Genomic DNA, 21,722 nt, shown 5'->3' on the forward strand with positions numbered 1-21,722 from the left:
AATAGCTGTTAAACAAGAAAGTGGTATCTACTGTACACCTACTAGGGTCTCCACATTATAACAGAAGTGGTGAGAAATACCAGAACATAACACATAATCTCTGGTTGCAACCAATTTATAATCCAGTAAATGATACAAGACAAAGACAGAGGGTAAAATTCAACCATAATGTCAGAGGTAAGCTAGATCCATGTAGACTGTGCTATTCAAGGAATGCTTCACTGGGTACGTGGACTTGGATGGAACTTGAAATATGGAAAAAGTATATTTAGTAAGATACAGGAAGGGCATTCCAGAAAGAAAACAACTTATTCTTGAATATGTCCAAATAGGGAATTTGGCAAGAGTGGTGGAATCTGTCCCAGACTGAAGCAGGATTGGGCCTGTACGTAAACATTTCATTCTTTCCAGTTGTGAGGATTTCATGGACAGAGAACTGAATAGTGAGTGAACCTACTCTCTTGGTAGTATTTATCCAACAAGAGCATGGAGGGAGTTCTAGCCTCCAGAACTGCAAGACTGTTGTGTAAGCCACCAGCTTGCAGTATCTTGGTAGCGTGGCCAAAGCAAACTAATATATGGTGCTTTTCAAAATGCAGGTTCCTGAGCCTTATGGTAAACCTAAAGCCAGAATCTGTGGGCATGGAACCATCTCTATAAATCACCCCAGATGATTCTGGCACACTTAAAAGTCTAAGAATCTTCCACATAACCTATGCCAAACATTAAACTACAACACCAGCAAATAATTTTCTATGAGAGATTAGCTAATAAAGATTGTAGAGCTTATTTTTCAATAGAAATCCAATGAAATAAAATAGTTAACCTGTATAGCAATATGTACAAGATACTTTCACATGCTTTACTGTATTGAATCTTCAGAACAATTGTGAGCTACATACAGGTGACTATTTATACTGGTCCTGTTTCCAAAATAAAGAAACTGAGTTTCAGAACTTTTCCAACTTGCTGAGCATCACACAGTCAGTAAGAAGCTGAGCTAGTGCTCCCAGCCAGGTTTGGGGACTTGCTCAAAAAATGTTTACAGGGTAATGAAGGTCAAAGCCAATCAAAAGGAAAGATTAGGTGATGACATCAGAGAATGGCAATATGCTCCATATAACTGGTCTGTTGAGTATCAGTCAGGGTAATGTCTTGGGTCCAGTTCCACAGAACACAAGACAGGGCTGGAGGGAGGAACAAGGCAGGAATCCTGCCTTAGTGGGAAAATGGTGGGCTGCTTAGACAAGTGTGATAGCAAATTCACTTCTGACTCCTAGTGAAACTGCACTGACTGGCGGCACCTCCACACCAGCAACAAATGGCAGTCAGAGGCTATCAAGGCATGCTAAGAATGGCAAGGCATGATGGGAATGGTAAGGCACGATGGGAGAGGCAAGGCACGATGGGAACAGAGGGCAGGTCCTAATGGAACCAGGCCTACTAACTCCTGTCCCATACCCACAACTCTACACCCAGGCTCTGCTTAACAGGCAAGGAGAGGCTTCGCAAGCATAATTTTATGTAAACTTTGGAAATTAATTCAGAACCACCACCACCAAAACAAAAACAGAGAGAGAGAAGAAGAAGAATGGTACTGGCATTTGGATTATTTAACTTCACAGCTACTGACATTTCAGAAAAGTCTTGATTGTCACCTTGAGCCTTGCATAAAAGCTGTGGAAAACAAAGGAACACAACTTGAGGAAACAAAGATTTCAAAGAAGAATGCTTTAAACCAAAACGATAGCTTATGGATGTGTGTTTTACTTCTTTTTCATATTGCATTTTTACCCTAGATACACAATTCATTCTTAATATCATGTAGGTAACTGGAGAAAGAATGTTGTGATGCTATGACTTTGGAAACATTGTTCTATTGATTAGAAATTTCTATAGAAATGAGGAAAAATGAATACATGGAAATTCTCTGAAAATGAGAATGAAAATGCAATGCCAGTTGCTGTATGACTCAAATTCCCCAAATAATTATTGGTAGGCCCCATTGCCATCTAGTTGTATAAACATAAATGAGCCCATGATAACACCCAAAGCTCAAAGAGTAATGACAAAGGTGGAAGAGATGGTCTAGTCAGGCATGAAATTGATTTTATAATAACAAATATCTGTTGCCTTCCATGTGCTAAGTAAATAATTCTAAAGCAGGGGGTAAAGATAATAAAAACAAAATAATTAACTGCTTCTACTAAATCAAACGTGGAAAGGAACCCATCGTCTTGTTGACCCTGAAGCCTGTTTAATGGCTAACTAAAGCAATTATTTTCATCACGACACAACCCTTCATCATTGGTACCTTCAGAGCTGTAGGAGACTTTGGCTGGTAATCTTGTTGGGAGCAGGTTTTTTTACTCCCCAGATTTACACTGAAAATGAGTGACACATTATGCTCAGGTGTGGCTGGAGAGGAGGCACTAGGAAATAAACCCAATGCTGAAGCCTGCAACAGAATTATAGGTACCACAATCTAACCTTGAAGGCAGACTTCAGTTGATGTCATCTAATTCTTCTCTCTCTCTCTCTCTCTCTCTCTCTCTCTCTCTGTGTGTGTGTGTGTGTGTGTAAAGGACTAGATTAGCTAATCACTGATAATGGAATTTTATAGTCAGCTTTAAAAAGTCACTTTCAATGTCATTGCATCATTTATGTTCCCACAGTTTCACTTGGTCGATTAGAATATAATTCTATGGAGAGCAGCATTTCTGGTTCAATGCTCAGGTGGGTCAGTTAGCTTTTCTTAGTCCCTTGGCCCCACAACTCATCATTTTCCAGCTAGCTGTTTCCAAATGTGAGACTTTTATCCAAAAGAAATCACAAAAGAAAGTATAGAGGAAAGAATGTTATACATGTTTCCAAAGGCCAGCAATAACTCAAGAAAAGTTCCACCCAAGTACCTTATTAATGGTGTCTGCACACATCATAGACACACATGGAGTAAATACCTACGGTTTTTGTCTTCCTAGCACCCCTCTCTCCTTCTTCTTCAAGGTGTTCCTCTCCCTAGTCTCATGCAGCTCCTAGGGAAACTGCCTTGGTCCTACAGGACTCAACCTCCTGGCCTCAGCTGATTAGTTAAAAGGTCGACATCCTTCCAAGCCTATGCCTAACAGAAACCTCTGCCTGGGAGGTCTGAAACTGGATTCAGAGAACATGTGTAAGTCTGTCCTTCTTTGATAATGGAAACAGTCAGAACTTTAGAATTCAGGAGCTGCTTGTGGCCATGTTTTATACCACTGTGCAAGAAAGTTGGCCTTAATAAGAAAGAGTGGGAGTTTGTGGTTGCAGCAAGCCATGATCATCCCACTGCACTACAGCCTGTGGAACAGAGCAAAACCCTGTCTGAAAGAAAGAAAAAAATCAAATAAAGAAAAGAAAAGAGAGAAAGAGAGAGAGAAGGAAAAGGGAGGGGGGAGGAGGAGGGAGGGAAAGGGATGGATGGAAGGAAGGAGGGAGGGAGGTAGGAAGGAAGGAAGGAAGGAAGGAAGGAAGGAAGGAAGGAAGGAAGGAAGGAAGGAAGGAAGGAAGGAAGGAAGGAAGGAAAGAAGGAAGCCAGCCACACAGAGAGAAATAGAGACAGAAGGTAGAATAGAAGGGCCTGGCAGGGTTTGGTTCCCAAACTCATTGTTTCTGAGGCTCAGCTCTTCCTGTGCCTTCTCATTGTCTTACTTTTTAACTCTTTGTTAGACTCCAGGTGCTGCTAACTTCTTTGGTTTTGCTTCAACTAATTTCAGTTGAGTTTCTGTTATTTGAAACCTAACCGATACCTGCACACTCAATGAAAGGCAATCCAGAAAGAGAATGTCACCTTCAGTTCTGGCAGTGACTTCAGTTATCAGTCTGAAGAGGTTATGCAACAGCAACAAACAACTCCAAGCCTCAGTAGCTTAAAGGAACAAAGATTCAGTTCTAAGTGACTACATATCCCTGTGTACTCACAACAGTTCTGGTTTATACCTGTTGTCTCAGCCTCCTCTTAGTCTCAAAAGTGGTCTAGTTGGAATGAAAAATTATATGGTCACCCTACTGATTTCTAATTTTTGCTACCTAGCCATCACGTGGGACCCAAGCTGATGAAGCAGTCAGGATCTAGAACTCTGCCAGTCAACATAGTCAAGAGGGAAAAAAAGTCCTAGCATCTCACACTAGCAATTAAATGCACTGGACTATAAGAATTATCTACAAGCATTATTGTTTTAATCAACGATTCATTGGTCAGAACTAGTCAGAGCCCCACCTCATCATGAGGCATCAGGAAGGGCCATCCTACCCAGAAGGCCAAGAACTTGTATTATTTGGCAAGCAGCACTAACGACTGAGAAACTCTAGCTCCCCTTAAGTGTATACCAATTTTCCTATCATTCTTACTCAGTCTTTCTAATGAAATACCACATGGATCTTTAGATTCAATTCTATTATTTTAGTGTATGATTCCTTTTCTAAACATAGCTCTTTGAAAAAGCTGCATTATTTCATTTGACATTCATTGTATCCCTGTTTGTTAAACTTATCCCAATGAATAAGACATGATCCCTCCTGCAGAAGCTTCACGCACTTAGTATTCTTTAGGGTATTTTTTGGCTCATTGTAGCAGTAATTTACTAAGTGATTCCTTTAAGAACTGCCAGAGTTAATATCCCCAAGGTATGGTTCACTCACCTGGTAAGACCTACTAAAGAATATCTCAATGTAAATTTTAATATAGCTTATTCCAATTTAATTTTAACTGTATAGCTTATAGTCTATTGCAAAGAAAACTCTGATTTTAATTAAATAAGCACAATGCAAAAAAACCCTAATATAAAACACTAGCAATATCCCTTACATAGAATTTACTTTTGCATTATAGCTATTGGAACTTTCTCCCCCACCCAGAATTTTCCACCTACTACTATTGCAGTACTCAGAACTTAACTTCCTCTGTTATAACTAAAACTGAGAGTACATCAATAAGTTTCTAGTCCCCTTGCTTAAATTCTAAACAGGAATTGGGCAGGAGGAATTCCTATACTCATCGCCAGAGAGGAAAAAGCAAAAACTGGGGCTCTAGCACCAGAATTGGGACTTGAAATGCATTTTCTCTCATAGAATATTTTATAAAGTTGTGAGCTATTATGTTATTAGTGTTATATTTCGGCACAGTTGTGATTGAAATGGCTTTTTATGGACCAGTCTAGAGACGTCACTACCATTTACATCATTGTTGTTATGCAGAAATATGTTTTGAATTCCAAGCAAGTAAGTTATACATTAACTTTCAGAATACTTTTTCCTAAGTCAGACTTATCTGAACTGCCACATGTACTAGGTCAGGATGATTTAGTGAGATGCCCAAAAAACTCCTTTGCTTTAAAGGCTATTACTCTTTATAATGGCTGTGTTATGGACTTTAAATAAATACCTTGGCTTCAATCATTCAACCAAGATGTACTAAGTACCTCCTATGTGCAAGACACTATTCTAAGTACTGGTGCTATGTTAGTGAGCAAGAAGCAGATTGTCTGTCATCCCTTTGGTATCATCTCTGCCCTCGTAAAGATTCTAGGAAATGCAGAGAGCCCTGAAACGAGTCTTTAGATGCCCATCCTGTATGGTGTCAGGTTAGAGTTATCCAATGAGAGGTGTCCATGTGGGATTTCGACTTCTCTGGCAGCAGCTGCAAGGAGACTCATAACAGAAGTCTAGTTCCTTAGAACTGCTAAGATCAGCAGAGGAAATTCCCACTGAGATTGGGAGATTCTCTCAGACAGCTTCTGTGTAAATTCCTACATGTCACCTGCTCCCAAACACTTGCATCCATGACCTTCCAAAGTAGGGTAAGTTTCTAGTTCCTTGTATGAGCCCCTTTCCATTCAGAATACCTAAGTGGCTTCTGTTGCCCCGACCCAAAACTCACTGATACAGCAAGGCAAGAACAGTGCCCGCCTTTAGGAGCTTACATTCTCATGGGGAATACAGGCATTGAATAATTGATTCCACCTGTAACTATGTGATTGTCAGTGATGTACTGGAGCCAGCTCCTACTGGTTGTCTGAGCTGCTAGCAAAGTTAGCAGGAATTTTGCACAACCCAGTCATTAAATAGCCACATTAAAACTTAAATTATGTAAATTTTAAATTAATTATATGAGAAACTTTAAGCTCACCGCTTCCTATTTTACTATTTCTATGCTCTTGGAATTCTTCTCACACGTATTTGCATCTGTATGGTGTAAACTCTACGCAATGGCTTGCTACTGAGCCTCTCTTCCCAACTTGACATTCAATGTCATCACACTGGCAGCTTGAAATCACCATGCTGGGAGTCTTTACACCACCAAAATCAGCAAACTCTACACACCAGGGCACTTTTCTTCCCCCCATAGAGCCAGTTGTTAAACATTTATCAAACTATCACTGGTAATTGTGATAAGTACCAGAAACCTAATTACTCAATGGCATAGACCAGAGAGACTCTGCTATAACCAGCCATTTCAAGGAAACTTCCTAAAGTAAGACTTGGAAGAAATATTACTTGAGTTGAGTCCTGAAAGTTAGTTAGGTGAAGGGGTAGAGAAGAACATTCCAGAAAAGGAAAAGCATATATGAACTCTGTGAGGAGGGAAAGATCTGGGTCCTGGCAAGCAAGTGAAAGGCTGATGGAGACACAGTGCAAAGAGAGAGGGTATGACATTGAGCTTCATTGTTTCAAGCTTCCTTTTTTTTCCAGTCTCTACAGTCTGCCTTATAGTCTTGTTAGATGTGCATTTCTCTTCCCTGTCACTCAACAGACAATTTTGTTGAGGACAGGGGCCATGACTTCTTTAACTTTCTCCTGCCAGATGCCCAGCACAACTCTTTCTATACTCTCAGCATATTTCTAAATGACTGACTGAATGAATCCTCATAACACTAAGCTCAGTCAACATGAATGGTCAAATTTTCAGAAATGAAGGTAAATTCATAATCCAACTTTTAAAATCAAATTACATTAAAATAACAGGTTTCAAATTAAAAGAGACAATTGAATGTGTATAATCGCTAATGACAACTTAGAAAAAATCAAAACTGAAATAAACATATTTCATTTTAAAGAACAATAGGTGTATTAGTCTGCTTGGGCTGCCATAATAAAATTCCACAGACTGGACAGCTTAAACAACAGAAATTTATTTCTCACAGTCCTGGTGTCTCAGAGACTAAGATCCAAGTGCCAGCAAGGTAGGTTCCCTTCTGAGTCCTCAATCTCTTGGCTCATGGGCAGCCTCCGCCTCACTGGGTGCTCATATGACCTCTTCTTTGTGTGCACACACTCAAGTGCAAAGAGACAGAGCACACTGTGCTGTCTCTGCCTCTTTTACAAGGAATGGGCATATAAAGAGACAAATTGGGAGCGGAATCTGGGGAAAAGAATTAGACCATTGGACAGATAACCAGGTACGTCTGAGCCCTCATGGCTAACCAAAGGACAGTTTGGTTGCCCTTGGCTGCATTCTGGTAAGTCTTGTTGGAGGGAATGGATTGTGTACAGACAGCTAGAGACCAACAAAGTTTATCAGCTGATTCTCCAAGTGGCTAAAATAGTTGATTAGAGCAGAGGAGCTGGGCTCAATGAAAAGATAAAATCTAACATAGCTACATTATGAACTGCCAACAATTACCTACATTTATCAGACTGCAAAGGACATCAGATCATCTTGCTTATCCTCTTGCTTCCTGGCAAAATTGCACATTAACGATTCTGGGTGGAGGTGTGCTTCACATATCAAATAATTTTGGGGAAAGCTGACTTTAGCATGAAAACTCAGTCAAAGCAAAAGACAACTTTCCTTTGGGTCTAGTATTCCTGATATTATTACATCAATTTCATCCTGGTGCTAATTCAAGGAAATGGACACAATTTATCAATTACAGATTATTTAAATAATCACAGAGATGTACATTCTGAACAGGCAGAAGTGCACGTTTCATGGAAAGCAGCATGACTTTCCCCCACCTTGTATCTAGGTTAACAAGCTATTGATGTTTAGTTGTAGTATGCACGAAGTGGTCACATTGTGTGAGGAATAGGTTGATAAACACCTTGAATTTTTCAAAACTCACATAATTCAACATTAATTTTTCTATTGTAATAAACTGTAAGGCAGGGGGATGCATCCCAAGACTTCCTAAATCTAGCACAATTGCCATGTGATTTCATTTTTAAATATACATTTTATGTGTATCAAATAGCATAAAAATTACACATGAATAAATAACCCATAAAACTTTGACCCTTTACATAACTTATTATATCTAATTTCATTCCATGGCTCTTGATTTGGGGGCCCGCTTAACAACACTAACACTCAATGAACTCTGAGTCATTGTTATGGTATATACAAACAATTATAAATTGTAATAGCACTGAACATTAAAATAACAATACAATATAACAACAGTTACACAATCGTTCAGGAATGTTTTCAGGCTATAAAGTCAAGTGTGGTTCATGGGATACTTTTATTTCCGATGTTTCTGCTTACCAGCCACAGTGCTGCTAGCTCACGGGCTAGCATGGATGCTATTTGTGGTCAACCTACTCAGCTCCCAGGTTTGAAGGAATGTGATTCATGGATGGTTTTCAAAGTGTGTGTGTGTGTGTGTGTGTGTGTGTGTGTCTGTGTCTTCAAATTTTTCATGTCAAGTTATACTGCATATAAATACAAGATGTAATATACAAAATATAAATGGTATAATTAAATCAAATCGTTTCAAGTTGGTGTCTTTCAGTGTTGTATAAATAATGGGAATATCTCACATCTATATCCAGTAACAGTTATCATGATTACTGATGAAATTTTAGCAAGAGTTGCATTATACTGTATTCTCAAACCAAATATGTGATATATGCTCTCACATTAAGCCATATTGCAAAGGACTTGATATGGCTTGGCTGTGTCCCCACCCAAATCTCACCTTGAACTATAGTTCCCATAATCCCCACGTGTCATGGGAGGAACCCAGTGGGAAGGAATTGAATCATGGGGTTGGTTACCTCCATGCTGGTCTCATGATAGTGAGTGAGTTCTCACAAGATCTGATGGTTTTGTAAAGGGCTTCTCCCCTTCTTCACTCTGCACTTCTCCCTGCTGCCGCCATGTGAAAGACATGTTTGCTTCCCCTTCTGCCATGATTGTAAGTTTCCTGAGGCCTCCCCAGCCCTGTGGAACTGTGAGTCAATTAAACCTCTTTCCTTTATAAATTATCCAGTCTCTGGTATGTCTTTATTAGCAGTGTGAGAACAGACTAATACAGGACTAAATTGTGTTCCCCTGAAATTCACAGGTTGGAGCCCCAACCCCCAGTAAGACTATACTAAGTATAGGTCATTTAAAGAGGTGATTATAATTAGATATCATGAGGGTAGAGCCCTCACCCAATAGGGTTGATGTCCTTATAAAAGATGAAGAGACATCAGAGCTTACTCTCTCTCTCTCTCGGCACTTGAGTGTGTGTGTGTGTGTGTGTGTCTGTGTGTGTCTGTGTGTCTGTGTGTGTGTGTATGTGTGTGTATGTCTGTAAAGAAGAGGTCGGGTGAGCATACAGCAAGAAGGAAGCTGCCTACAAGTAATGAGAAGAGGCCTGAGTGTTTAGGTGAGAATCTGTTCCACATTTGACTCAGTCCTTCCTATCAACAAGGTCCTCATATGATAAGCCCAATGGTAACCAACCTCCCAGCAGGAACAACATAACTGCCCCTTCTGCTGTCTACTCCCCTGTCCTCTCCACTGCATGAAATTCTTAACTTTTCAGCTTCACACAATTTCTCATCCTAGCAGGAACCACCTTGCTAATGTTATAATATTGCACTTATAAAATCAGCGTCAGACTTTAAAATTTACAAAACAATTTATACGAGCGTAAAAGAAATTAAGATGTAAGCTAACAGTTGAGTTCATTATGAAACTTAAAGTAACTACATGTATTACTTACACAGTGCCTTGGAAAGACTAACACAGATTTTTAATAACATAAAAGACTCCTAAAAAGATAGGAGAATGGATTTCCTCCCTTCCCACTGAGGAAAAGGAGAAATAAAATAGCTTAAGTTGAAACCAGAAGTTTATTAGATTTAAAGATTTAGAAATGGTTACATACAATTAGAAGAAGAAACCTAAAATACTATTTCCTGTTAATGTACAAGATGAGAGATGCCAATTGTGTTAGTCCATTCTCACGCTGCTATAAGGTCATACCCAAGACTGGGTAATTTATAAAGGAAAGAGGTTTAATGGACTCACAGTTCCACATGGCTGGGGAGGCCTCAAAATCATGGTGAAAGGTGAAGGAGGAGCAAAGGCACATCTTACATGGTGACAGGCAAGAAAGCATGTGCAAGGGAACTAGCCTTTTATACAACCATCAGATCTTGTGAGACATTCAGTATCACAAGACCAGCACACAAAAAAAACCCACCCCCAGGATTCAATTGCCTTCCACTGGGTCCCTCCCACCAGGTCCCTCCCATGACATGTGGTGATTATGGGAACTACAATTCAAGATGAGATTTGGGTATAAACACACAGCCAAACCATTATCACCAATCTTTCAGAAATGGTTAGAACATACAGTTCAGGACACGCAGACTGACCATTCCTTGGAGGCAGGTACTATATTTATTTTGTTCACTTCTGATTTATTGGTAGCTGGAATGTGTGTGGCATATAGGCATTTATTGAACAGGCATTCAGTAAACACTTGTTGCATGAATGAAAGACTCATTAAAATCTAAAGTCAAATATATTAGCTACAGTGTATTTGTTTTATCCAACACTCATAATCTTTGAAAGTGAAAAGGATTTTAGAAATCTCAAGCGATGTACCCACAGTCAAAAGGGGAATTAGTGCAAATCTAAAATTGGGTCTCCCAGCCCTTTGTTCTGTCAATTAAATGACTCTGCCACCCTTTTAGGAAAAAAGACGAGCAAAATTTGAGTGGAGAATCAATTAATAATGTAAAATTTTACTTTCAAATATTTATTGACACACATCTACTGTGTAAAGTGGGAACAACAAAAAGTAAGTTGCTGTTTCTTGTCCTTCAGCCCAGACCTCTGTCCCAGGTGATCTCAGAATCTTTACACCCAACCTCACATTCCCTTTGCAAATGATTCTCCAACCTCTGCATATTGTAATGCCTGCACCAAACCCTCTCAGGATCAGAGTCAGGAATGACCACACCTCTTCTAACAGAAGCTTGGGTCCTCAAAACTGGTTAACAGAGTGAATGACACTCTGATCTGAGGCACCCAATGAAGGGGAGTTAGCAACTTGTATTTTCCATGAAACATCAGATGATTCAACATATCAACTACTTAGAGACCCAATTGTTAGCAGTAAATTCAGACTAGACTAAAACGTCTTGCAAAGCATTGCTATAGTGCTCTTGCAGGGTATTAAAAAAAAAAAAAAAAAAAAAAAACCTGCAAGAGCATCATAAGATGGGGATGATAATTCCTACTGCATGGAGTAGTACAGAATTCTACTTAACCCTACAGGGGTTATCCCCATCTTACAGATAAGGAAAAAGCCACAAAAAAATGAAGCAAACTGCCCAATATTCCTCACAGACTTGAATTGAAGCCAGGTATTTTTATTCTACCTCCAATGTTGCTTACATTATATCTTGAGTAACCATGGAATTCATAGGCAATTAAATAGGGTGACCATCTATTTTATCATCCAAATGAGCAACCTGAGAACAAAAAGACCATGACAACAAGTGTAAACTGGCTCTATTCTGGGCAAGATGAAGGAAGGTCACCATGGTCCTGTCCACTGACCCTTCCCCACATCACCACAGGTCTGCAATTCCACCATAATCCTAAATTACTCCATCCTAAAGCTTTCCTTCTTTTGGGTCAGCCTATGTGCCTATAGTTCTTAAATTCCTAAGCAGGAATTTTTACTTTTCACACTACAAAAACTAGCTGGAGTGTTACAAGGGATGCTAAATGAATCAGAGTCAACAGTGTTGTGCTCATCAAACACGGCGTCTCACGCCTATAATCCCGTCACTTTGGGAGGCCAAGGCAGGAGGATTGTTTAAGTCCAGGAGTTTGAGACCAGAATGGGAAACATAGTGAGACACCATCTCTACAAAAAAAAAGAAAATTTTTAATTAGCTGGGCATGGTGTTATGTGCCTATAGTCCCAGCTACTTGTGAGGCTGAGGTGGGAGGATCAGTTGAGCCAGAAGTTTGAGGCTACAGTGAGCCATGACCACATCACCGCACCTAGCCTGGGTGACAGAGCAAGACCCTGTCTGGAAAACAAAAAAAAAGGGTGTGCATATTAATTAAATCAAGATTGCTTAAATAAAGTCGATTTCGGCCAGGCGCGGTGGCTCACGCCTATAATCCCAGCACTTTGGGAGGCCGAGGCGGGCGGATCACGAGGTCAGGAGATCGAGACCATCCTGGCTAACACGGTGAAACTCCGTCTCTACTAAAAATACAAAAAATTAGCCGGGCGAGGTGGCGGTCTCCTGTAGTCCCAGCTACTCGGAGGCTGAGGCAGGAGAATGGCGCGAACCCGGGAGGCGGAGCTTGCAGTGAGCCGAGATCGCGCCACTGCACTCCAGCCTGTACGACAAAGCGAGACTGCGTCTCCAAAAAAATAAATAAATAAAAAAAGAAAGTCGACTTCAACTCAAAATTCCCAAGAAACAGTAATTCCTTTTTTCTTTTTAGGGTAACATCAATAGCACTTTGCAGAGGGATGGAGAAAGGAGTGGAAGTAGGTTGGACTCTAAGACCCCAATTTCCTACCCAGTACCACAATGTCATTCTATATTTATATAATGTCTTTGGGTTAGGAATTTGATACACAGGGGTTATTAGCTAGGGAACTGCTCAGCGAATGGTAGAAAATGTCAATTCCACTTATTATTGCTTAATTAGAACTTTTAAAAAGTTATTTTCAAATTTCAGCATTTTGAAATGTCAACTTATAACACTGGCAAATAATTTTTAAAAAGACTGTACAAACCGAGCCCTCATACCTTTGCCTTTTAGAAATAACCCATGGTGACACTGCACTGCTTTGGAGAGCTGCAAAACCTCTCATCTCCCCAGATCCCCAGAGTTCACTTCCCTGCACTGTAAAATAAAACTGGGAAAAGGGCTTGAATAGAAGTTACATAGGTTTAAGCTCAGAGTCGATTAGATACTTTGTTTTCAGCCATTCATGAGGGCCAGGCTCCACTTTATAGACAGAACAACTTTAAAAGGAGACCAGGTTGTTCATTATTTGGCAGTACCAGAAATAGAAGCTGTCTAATTTGCTACGGTCCACGGGCTGTGTGAATCGCCTCCCAAGTGTGGACAAGCCAGGGCCAGCCAAAACACTTTCCTAGAAATCAGGGTTTTCTGCAGCAAGGGAGAAGTTGGCACTTGGTTTTACAGGCTCTGGAGCCCCTTTCAATGAAACCTAGTTAAAAATGGCTCTACGTGAACAAAAGGCACAGTCCCCTCCGTGATCTGTATTCTGGAGATCTCATCCATTACCTCACTTCAATACCTCTTCCGGTATTTGCATAACCAGTCCAGGGAGGCATAGTGACACCTGCATAAATGTGGAAGATGCAGTCACAGTATTCTTTGCTATGAGAAACTGCATTATGTGAGATTAAAACAGAAAAAAAAAAAAAATCATAGGCATGAGTTTGTTTTCCAGGCATGATGTTCACCCAGATGAAGCCATTAATTCTCCAACATTCTTATACACCTGGGGGTGGGAAGGAGTATAGAAGTGACTCCCTCACCCTGGCGGGCTCCTAGCCCTGGAATGTGGGCCAGGGAGTGGTCCCCACAACCCAGGAGGCTCCATTTTGAGAACAGGCATGTGACTGCCATTACAGCAAATTCTCTCACCGCTCAATAACTGTCAAAAACAACTGTCTCCTCCCCTACCCAAACCTCCCAGGGATTTGTTAATCAAGAAAACACTGTAAATCACAGTGAAATATCCAGATCTGGACCTGGTTCAGTCAGTGGCTGCTCTGTTCTTGTCCACATCTGTCTTTTGTAAGCCAATGGTCTACTCCAGGTAATAAATGTCTGAATCTTGGCTTCCGCTATCTATAATCTATACTAAACCTTTTGTGATTCATTAAATACTTAAGAACTATGTATCATGGGCCCTAAAAATATCCTCATTTTCTGAAAATTTGTTCACGTTTCTTGAATAATTTTCCATCCAAACTATACTGGTATTCTTATATCTTAAGGAGAAAGCTACGTCTGGAGAGGTATTCCCAAACACATCATTATTTTCAATTATGATCTAGTATTCTAATTAAAATAAATATTATGATTCATTTATTTTCCACTTGTTATATTAACGTGGGTGCTCACATGCATTTTCCCTTCTTCTGTGAAAGTTAAGTCAACTGTAGAATATGGACTGGGAAAACTTTCAAAGTGAATGGTTCTCAACATGGGCTCCTTGAACTCTCAAAGGGATCAAGAGTAGAACTCAGGGAGTCCATTTATTTGGATAGAAAACTACATTGAAACTTTATTTTCTCTGCCTCCAGTGGAAATTTAAGTTTCCTTGAATTATAAAGATAGGCGACATGTCACCATAGTATTTAGCCAAACTTGTGACTGTCACCAATAGAATTCACATATTTTCATATCATATGAGGTTTTAACAGCTATTTTGCAAGAGTAACTATATTCATCATTACTTCAAAATCATGGTACCTAAAACATCTACCCCATTTCAAATTTTTGTTTTGTAAAACTTTAAAAACAATACTTCAATATATGTGGTTTCTATTGTAATCCTACGTATTTTATTTTATGCACTTAAACATTATTCTGAGAGGTCATACATAAGCTACCACAGACGAACAAATAAGTCTGAGGTACAAAACAAGTTAAGAAACACAGTTAAGTACTCATGTTTAATAATATAAATAAATTCAGGGAAGTCACACAAAATAAAAAAACTTTCTATATTCATATCTGATAATATCGTGTGCCCTATTTTGACTTAATTGCAGATGTCACTTCTGATTAGTTCTTGTTCTTTTAAGAGATATCCTTTCTTGAAAGCTAAAAAGAAAGGAACTTTCCCAGCTCTGTGGTTGATGCATGAGTACAACAGTCAGGTTAGCTGGATAAGGACTAATTTCTGCTCTGGTAAACCCAGAATGGGTAGATGGACACATAACTGACCATGTAGCTCTTAAAGACTGTGCACAGATAATCTTACTTTTGTATTTTTTACTGTCTGATTTTTCATTTCATCAAGTCAAAAACTTTAAAAGGTACTAGTAAAGGAACAATTACAATCTAGGCTTGGTCATAATTTTCTTGATTTTTCCCCAACAAGACACATGCTATCCTCAGACACATACGTCACAGAAGACAGAAATATCCACCCAGACTCTTCATGGATTTCAGACTTTCCCACTGAAATGCTTCTGTCTTAAAGCTCAACCAACAACTCCAGACTAGATAAGAGGTTCCTGGGCCCTAAAGAGTCTTTTAAACATAGAAAACGTTCACCTTCTATTTCTATTTTTCTTTACATTTTCCACCTGCTAATGATTTTTTTCTCTCACTCTTATTTATTCAGAGTCAAGATAGTTAAATGGCCCTTCTTAATTTCCTGGGGATAAAGATATCTAGTTGTGATGATGTTGATATCTTACTTTTGAGACATTTTTGAATGACAGTCATGATGCACCATTGTGATAACCTTCATTCGTCCCAGATAAACACCACAGGGATAAATCATCTCACTGTCATGGTAATACACATTTACTTTCTAAGATGACTGTAGGGTTCTTATTGTACCTCTACAAAGGCAGTTGATCCTTCTCTCGGTTTCTTCCATAAGAGCCTTGGTTCAGGTTACCTGTGTTCTTGAAGATTCCAAACACACTGACCAGACTAGGCTGAAATGGATTAGTCTAGAACCATAAAACACCTTTATCTTCATATTTCAATGTCCAAAACCAAACAATTTAAAAAATTAAACAGGGACCATATTCTCTACAGAGCCACAGCCTCTACATATTTCTGTCTTTACACCAATTGCCACACTTTGGAGAACAGCATTTTAAAGACTCTAAAGTTCAACTGTTTCAGTTTCCTGACTTTCTATATAAGAAAGGTAGGCCTAAACAGATTGAGTGACTCATGCAAAATCGTTCAGCTGCCAGAGCTGAGGAAAACCAGTTTCCTCTGTTTTCTCCACTTCACCAGGCCATCTCCTGGCCCTCAGCTACATATCCACTACAGTCTTGAATTTGCGCACATGTAATACTGAAAATAAAATATATCATCAAGGATGTTTACTAACATTTTAAAAGCAGCAGTGTGCAATCAATTTCCTTTTTCATTCACGGTTCCATATGCCCTTTTTCAATTGGTACTCTCTATATCCAACTTTAGCCCCAACCACTTCAAGCCTATCATTACTACATAATGTTTATACATATATACATATATAATCATTCACACATATATATGTGTATATATTTTTTAGGGATATATATATATATATATATATATATATATATATATTCATGACTTTAAATTGTTTATATTAGCTTTACAACCACTAAACAAATAATCAGTTCCTATTACATGTTATTAAAACTTACTGGTATTTACTAATGAATTTCCGTAAAACTAAATATAAAACTTTTAAGATACAATTCAAAGACATTTTTTAAAATAATGAATTTGTTAAATTGAACAGTCTCCCCCCAAAAAATAATATGACCAAATATATGAATTGTTGTTCTTAAGAATCCTATTTGGCTTTTACTAGAAAACCCAGAATGTCACCCATTATAAAGGGGATTAAAATTAGAGGCAAACAGACTTAACTATAAGAAAATCCAGGACAGGCACAGTGGCTCACACCTGTAAACCCAGTACTTTGAGAGGCCAAGGAGGGCAGATCACTTGAGGCCAGAAGTTCGAGACCAGCCTGGCCAACATGGCAAAACCCCATCTTTACTAGAAATACAAAAAGTAGCTAGGTCTGGTGGTGTGTGCCTGTAGTCCCAGCTAATTGGGAGGCTGAAGCAGGAGAATCACTCGAACCTGGGAGACCGAGGTTGCTGTGAGCCAAGACTGTGCCACTGTATACTAGCCTGGGTAACAGAGCAAGATTCTATCCCCGAGAAGAGAAGAGAAGAGAAGAGAAGAGAAGAGAAGAGAAGAGAAGAGAAGAGAAGAGAAGGAGGGAGGGAGGGAGGGAGGGAGGGAGGGAGGGAGGAAGGAAGGAAGGAAGGAAGGAAGGAAGGAAGGAAGGAAGGGAGGGAAAAAATAAATGCACTCAGCAAAAAGAAAATATTTAAAAGGCCATTCAAGCTAGGATCCTTGCAAAGTAGTGATCAAATTAGTCAAGCAAGGATATCGAAGAATATTCACATTCAGAAGTTGTATTGGATGTTCTCATTATTTTTGGCAGTAGCAACAAAAGAAGATACAATAAATAGAAGGCTCTGATTATTGACTCATTTTGTGTCTCTACAGAATTCAGAAGGAAACAACATAATCATCACTCCAGTGAGGGCACCACCAAGAAAATAATATGTTATGAAAAATACTGCTACACACCCAAATCATGGTTTAATGCAGCCAACAGTTTAAACTTTATATTATAATAGAAAAATAATTTGAACAAATAAACAAGAAACAAAAATTTCACCTCTCCTCTTTATCTGTGACTACTGTTTCTCTGACAGAGATGCTAATCAATAGTTATTTTGTTTTCCAGTTAAACAACAATAGGTAGAAAAAGGAGAAGGTAAAATGGATAGAAAAATCCAAAACTTAATGATCAAAGTTAAATGTGTATAAAGACATAAGGTAGAAAGAACCAAAGAAAAATTTAAAAGATAACAGGTTGGGGCTGTGGCTTTCACATGTTAAAACACTATCTTTATAGTAAAATTAGAAAATCACAAGAAAATACAAAATGTTTTCCATGGCTCTTCAAATATTGAAGAACTGCTGCTGAGTCAACTCAAACCAGGATTGGATTTCTCTAGATTTTACATCCAATCAGCCCCAAAGTCCTGTCATTCTTGTATCCTAGGATTTTTGACCTATCCCATTGCTCTTCCCAGAGCCACTGTGTGCATCCACATCCTCTTGTTCTCACCTGGACCACAGTCATCCCCTGTGACAGTCAGGGGAGCTTTCTACATCTGTGCCTGTCAGTACTTGCATGAAATCCTCCACAGGCTCCAATGTCGTTAAGATAAGGTTTAGGTACCTTATCATGTCTTGAAAGGCCTTTCATGATTTGCCACCATCTGAGTTTTTACCCTGGGTCCTCCAGCCTGTGCACAAGTGCAAGGACACCCATGTACACACACACACAGACACACAGACACACACACACACACACACACACACACACACTGCTTTCCAGATAAGCTAAAGTGCTCGCAGTTTATAGTAAGTTAACGTGCTCTCTACTTCCCCTAATTTCCTGCATATGTAATTCCCTCTGTGTAGAATATCCTTCCCCTCTCTATATCTACTTGGTGGACTTAGCTCAAATACCTCTTCTTCTGTGAAGCTTTTCCCAGTTAGAGTGAGACACTTCCTCATTTGTGCACCCATAGTCCCTTCTATAGACTCTACAGTGTACTCATTACCATGTAATTCTCTTTCTAGTCTATAACCACCTATAGGGAAGAGATCATGCTACGTTCATCACTATTTCTCAAGTCCTTAGCATAGTAACTGACATATAATAATTAATGGATGATGAATGAACAGACTTAGTTGGATCATTATTCATTCGATAATGAATATATATCCATTCAATATCTACTATAGGTCAGACCCTGTTGAATATTGGGGATATACTAATAAAAAGGCATTGATCTCTATGATCAAGAAACAGCCTAGTGAATGGCAGGTAAAAGGAAAGAGCCTATCCTAAGTGCCCATCGCTCTGACAAACACGATCTTGTTTAATCTTTACTCTGACTCTAGGAGAGGCTGCCAATCCCATTTCACAGACAAGCTCAGAGAGTTCAACAAACAATTGAGGCTCATCCACTTAATCCCAGAGCCAGAATTTTAATACAATTCTACCTAATTCCAAAGCCCAAAAGCCTTCCTCTGTTTCTTTGTGTTTTTCTAATGTTTACATTTCTTGGGGTTTTTGTTGTTGTTGTTTTGAACATCTGACATGAGAACTAGAAACTAGATAATAAGATGACCTTGCTCAGATCATCCTGTAGAAGTGATTCGGAGACCATGTTATCCAGGATTTAGAAGCAGTCATTGCCAGATATTGTGCTGTCAGTTCTATGAATGTCTCCATTTTCCTGTTTCATTTAAAGAACTCAACCATAGACATACTAAATTCACTTCGGTCTCATCCAGACTTCAGTAAAGAACTATCACTTCAGAACTTCTAAGTCCTGAGGCTGGACCACTGTATTTAACTCATGAAGTGAACAGCCATCAAGTCCAATGGAATTTAATAATTTATGACAATGATTAAAATATTGATGATAGTGACGACAATAGTAACAACAGTGAAATAATTGCACTGGCATCCCTGTAAAATTCAATTGCACTCAAAGAATAAAGCAAAGGAAAAACTACGTTTGTCTTTTGGATTCATTATGCCCAATGAAATACCAGCTCTTGTAACACAAAGATTTCTATCTTAAAATATCCTGTGGAATATATTTCCTACTGTTCTTCTTCTCTCTAATACCCTGTGCTGTCTATAGCACTCACTTTTATTTTATTCTTTCCTTTACTCCCATTTTTACGTCTGCAAGCATTTCAAACCTAATGTCACCAGTACCTGATTATATGTAGAAGCTTTATTTATATTTTTGTGTAGAAATACTTATAGGCTTCTTGCTAAGTAGCATGCACTGTAATGAGCATTTTATAAATGTTAATCCATTTAATCCTAACAAAAATGTTACAAAGTAGCTACTATTATTATACTTATATTACTAATGAAGAAATTGAAAAAATTAACAAACTTGTCAAGGATCACAAGATTGATAAGTAGGTAAAGCAAGGTTTCAAACTCAAACAGTTTGGCACTAGTCTTTGTTCAAACTACCAGGTAGACTGCCTCTCAGATAAACATGATAATCCCTATAACAACCTTGGATGGGAATATCAGCATGGATAATTGGAAAGATGCAAATAATCTATAAATGATCTTTGACTTTGAATCATAGAGGTCTGTACTACAGGTGTTATTCCTGCAGATGCACAGTAGATAGATGGCAAAGACTCTTCTGAGGCCGAGATAGTAGGATTAGGAAAGGAAAATCCTCTAGTCTCTTGTTAAACCCATTAATCGCAAGGTCCTGGTACCATTAAGTACTGGCACTATTAAGTACAGTGAAGGGGCTAAACTCCTGCCTTTGGAAGGATCTCTAACGCTTCTGAGAAACGCCATCATCAGAAATAAGTCCACTCATCCTTCGAATGCAGTTATGATATTAATTCAACAGAAACAGGAAGCCCTTTTGAGAAATGCTCCACCTGAAATGTTAAACCAGATCCCAAAGGAAGCATGTCAACCACAAATAGAGAGACCATATATCCCTGGTTGCCTGGGACCATTCCAGATTCCTCCTGTTGTCCTGATGTAAATATTTATAGTACACTCTTTCACTCTCAAAACCACACTGGTTTGGATGATAAAATACGTTGCAATTCTCACCATGGACAACCAAGGGTTGGTTGTAACTCTTAATACATCCAGGAGAGAATTATCTCTGCAGATGACTATGCACGTCTCATCTAAAGATCTCTAAATTTACTACCTTTGCCTTATGACTGTTCATCTAAATTTCAGTTCTATTACTAAACCATTCTAATCAGGGAAAATCTAACAAACAAAAAAATACTCATTAACTATGCAACAACTTGTGCAAAGCCCTGCAGAGGCATGAAAAAGTTGTCTCTGCTCTCGAGGCATGTACTACCAGCTGGCTGAGAAGAGGCTGAAGCTGCCTTCCTGTTCCCTACCACACAGCCAGAACTGTACTAAACCCTGTAAGCACATGATTTAATCTTCACAACAACCCTGTAGATAGGAATCAATATCCTCTTTCAGGAAGAATAAAACTGAGGGTTGGAAGTTACTATAGCACTGATCAAGTAAATTAATAAATCAGACACTGTTGAAATAAAATGAAACATGTAGTTCCCACCCTTGCCACACTTTTGAGATGATGGAATGTTTCAATACATGTGACAAGGTATTCACATTTCATATAACCTTTACTTTCATTTATTATATGGTGAAACTCCATTTCCTTCTAGTACCAATTGCAGTGACCATATATCACCTGATGGCATACACTATGGCCTGACGGCAGTACCACTATCTATACAATAGCATTTGTGTAAATATTTGAATATTTCACTGATCTTTTCTATTCTATGAAGCAGATTAGAAGACAGAAAAATAAAAATGCTAATGTCAGTGCTAATATACTTTAAGAAATGCATGCTATCATTAAGCATGGCAAAAGCAAGATATCAAAAGCTCATGGGACATGAGTTGGTCAATGGTGAGTTTATTTGTGAAGGAAATGGTAATTATTTAATGACATACATAAAATGATAGAACTAGGGTCAAACATTGTGCCTTCAATTTGAGGTGTAGGTGTAGCAAAAATGGAGAGATCTGTAAAATTGTGAACTCAGAATC

At 38.9% G+C, this 21,722-nt stretch overlaps 1 protein-coding gene across 1 annotated transcript in view; it reads right to left on the reverse strand.

Annotated features, from left to right (window-relative positions):
• HS6ST3 (heparan sulfate 6-O-sulfotransferase 3) overlaps positions 1 to 21,722 on the reverse strand; it is a 771,625-nt gene that overhangs the window by 579,602 nt on the left and 170,301 nt on the right. The gene's annotated exons all lie outside the window — the stretch shown is intronic.

This window comes from Rhinopithecus roxellana, chromosome 18 (assembly GCF_007565055.1).
Source record: "Rhinopithecus roxellana isolate Shanxi Qingling chromosome 18, ASM756505v1, whole genome shotgun sequence".
Taxonomy (NCBI): Eukaryota; Metazoa; Chordata; class Mammalia; order Primates; family Cercopithecidae; genus Rhinopithecus; species Rhinopithecus roxellana.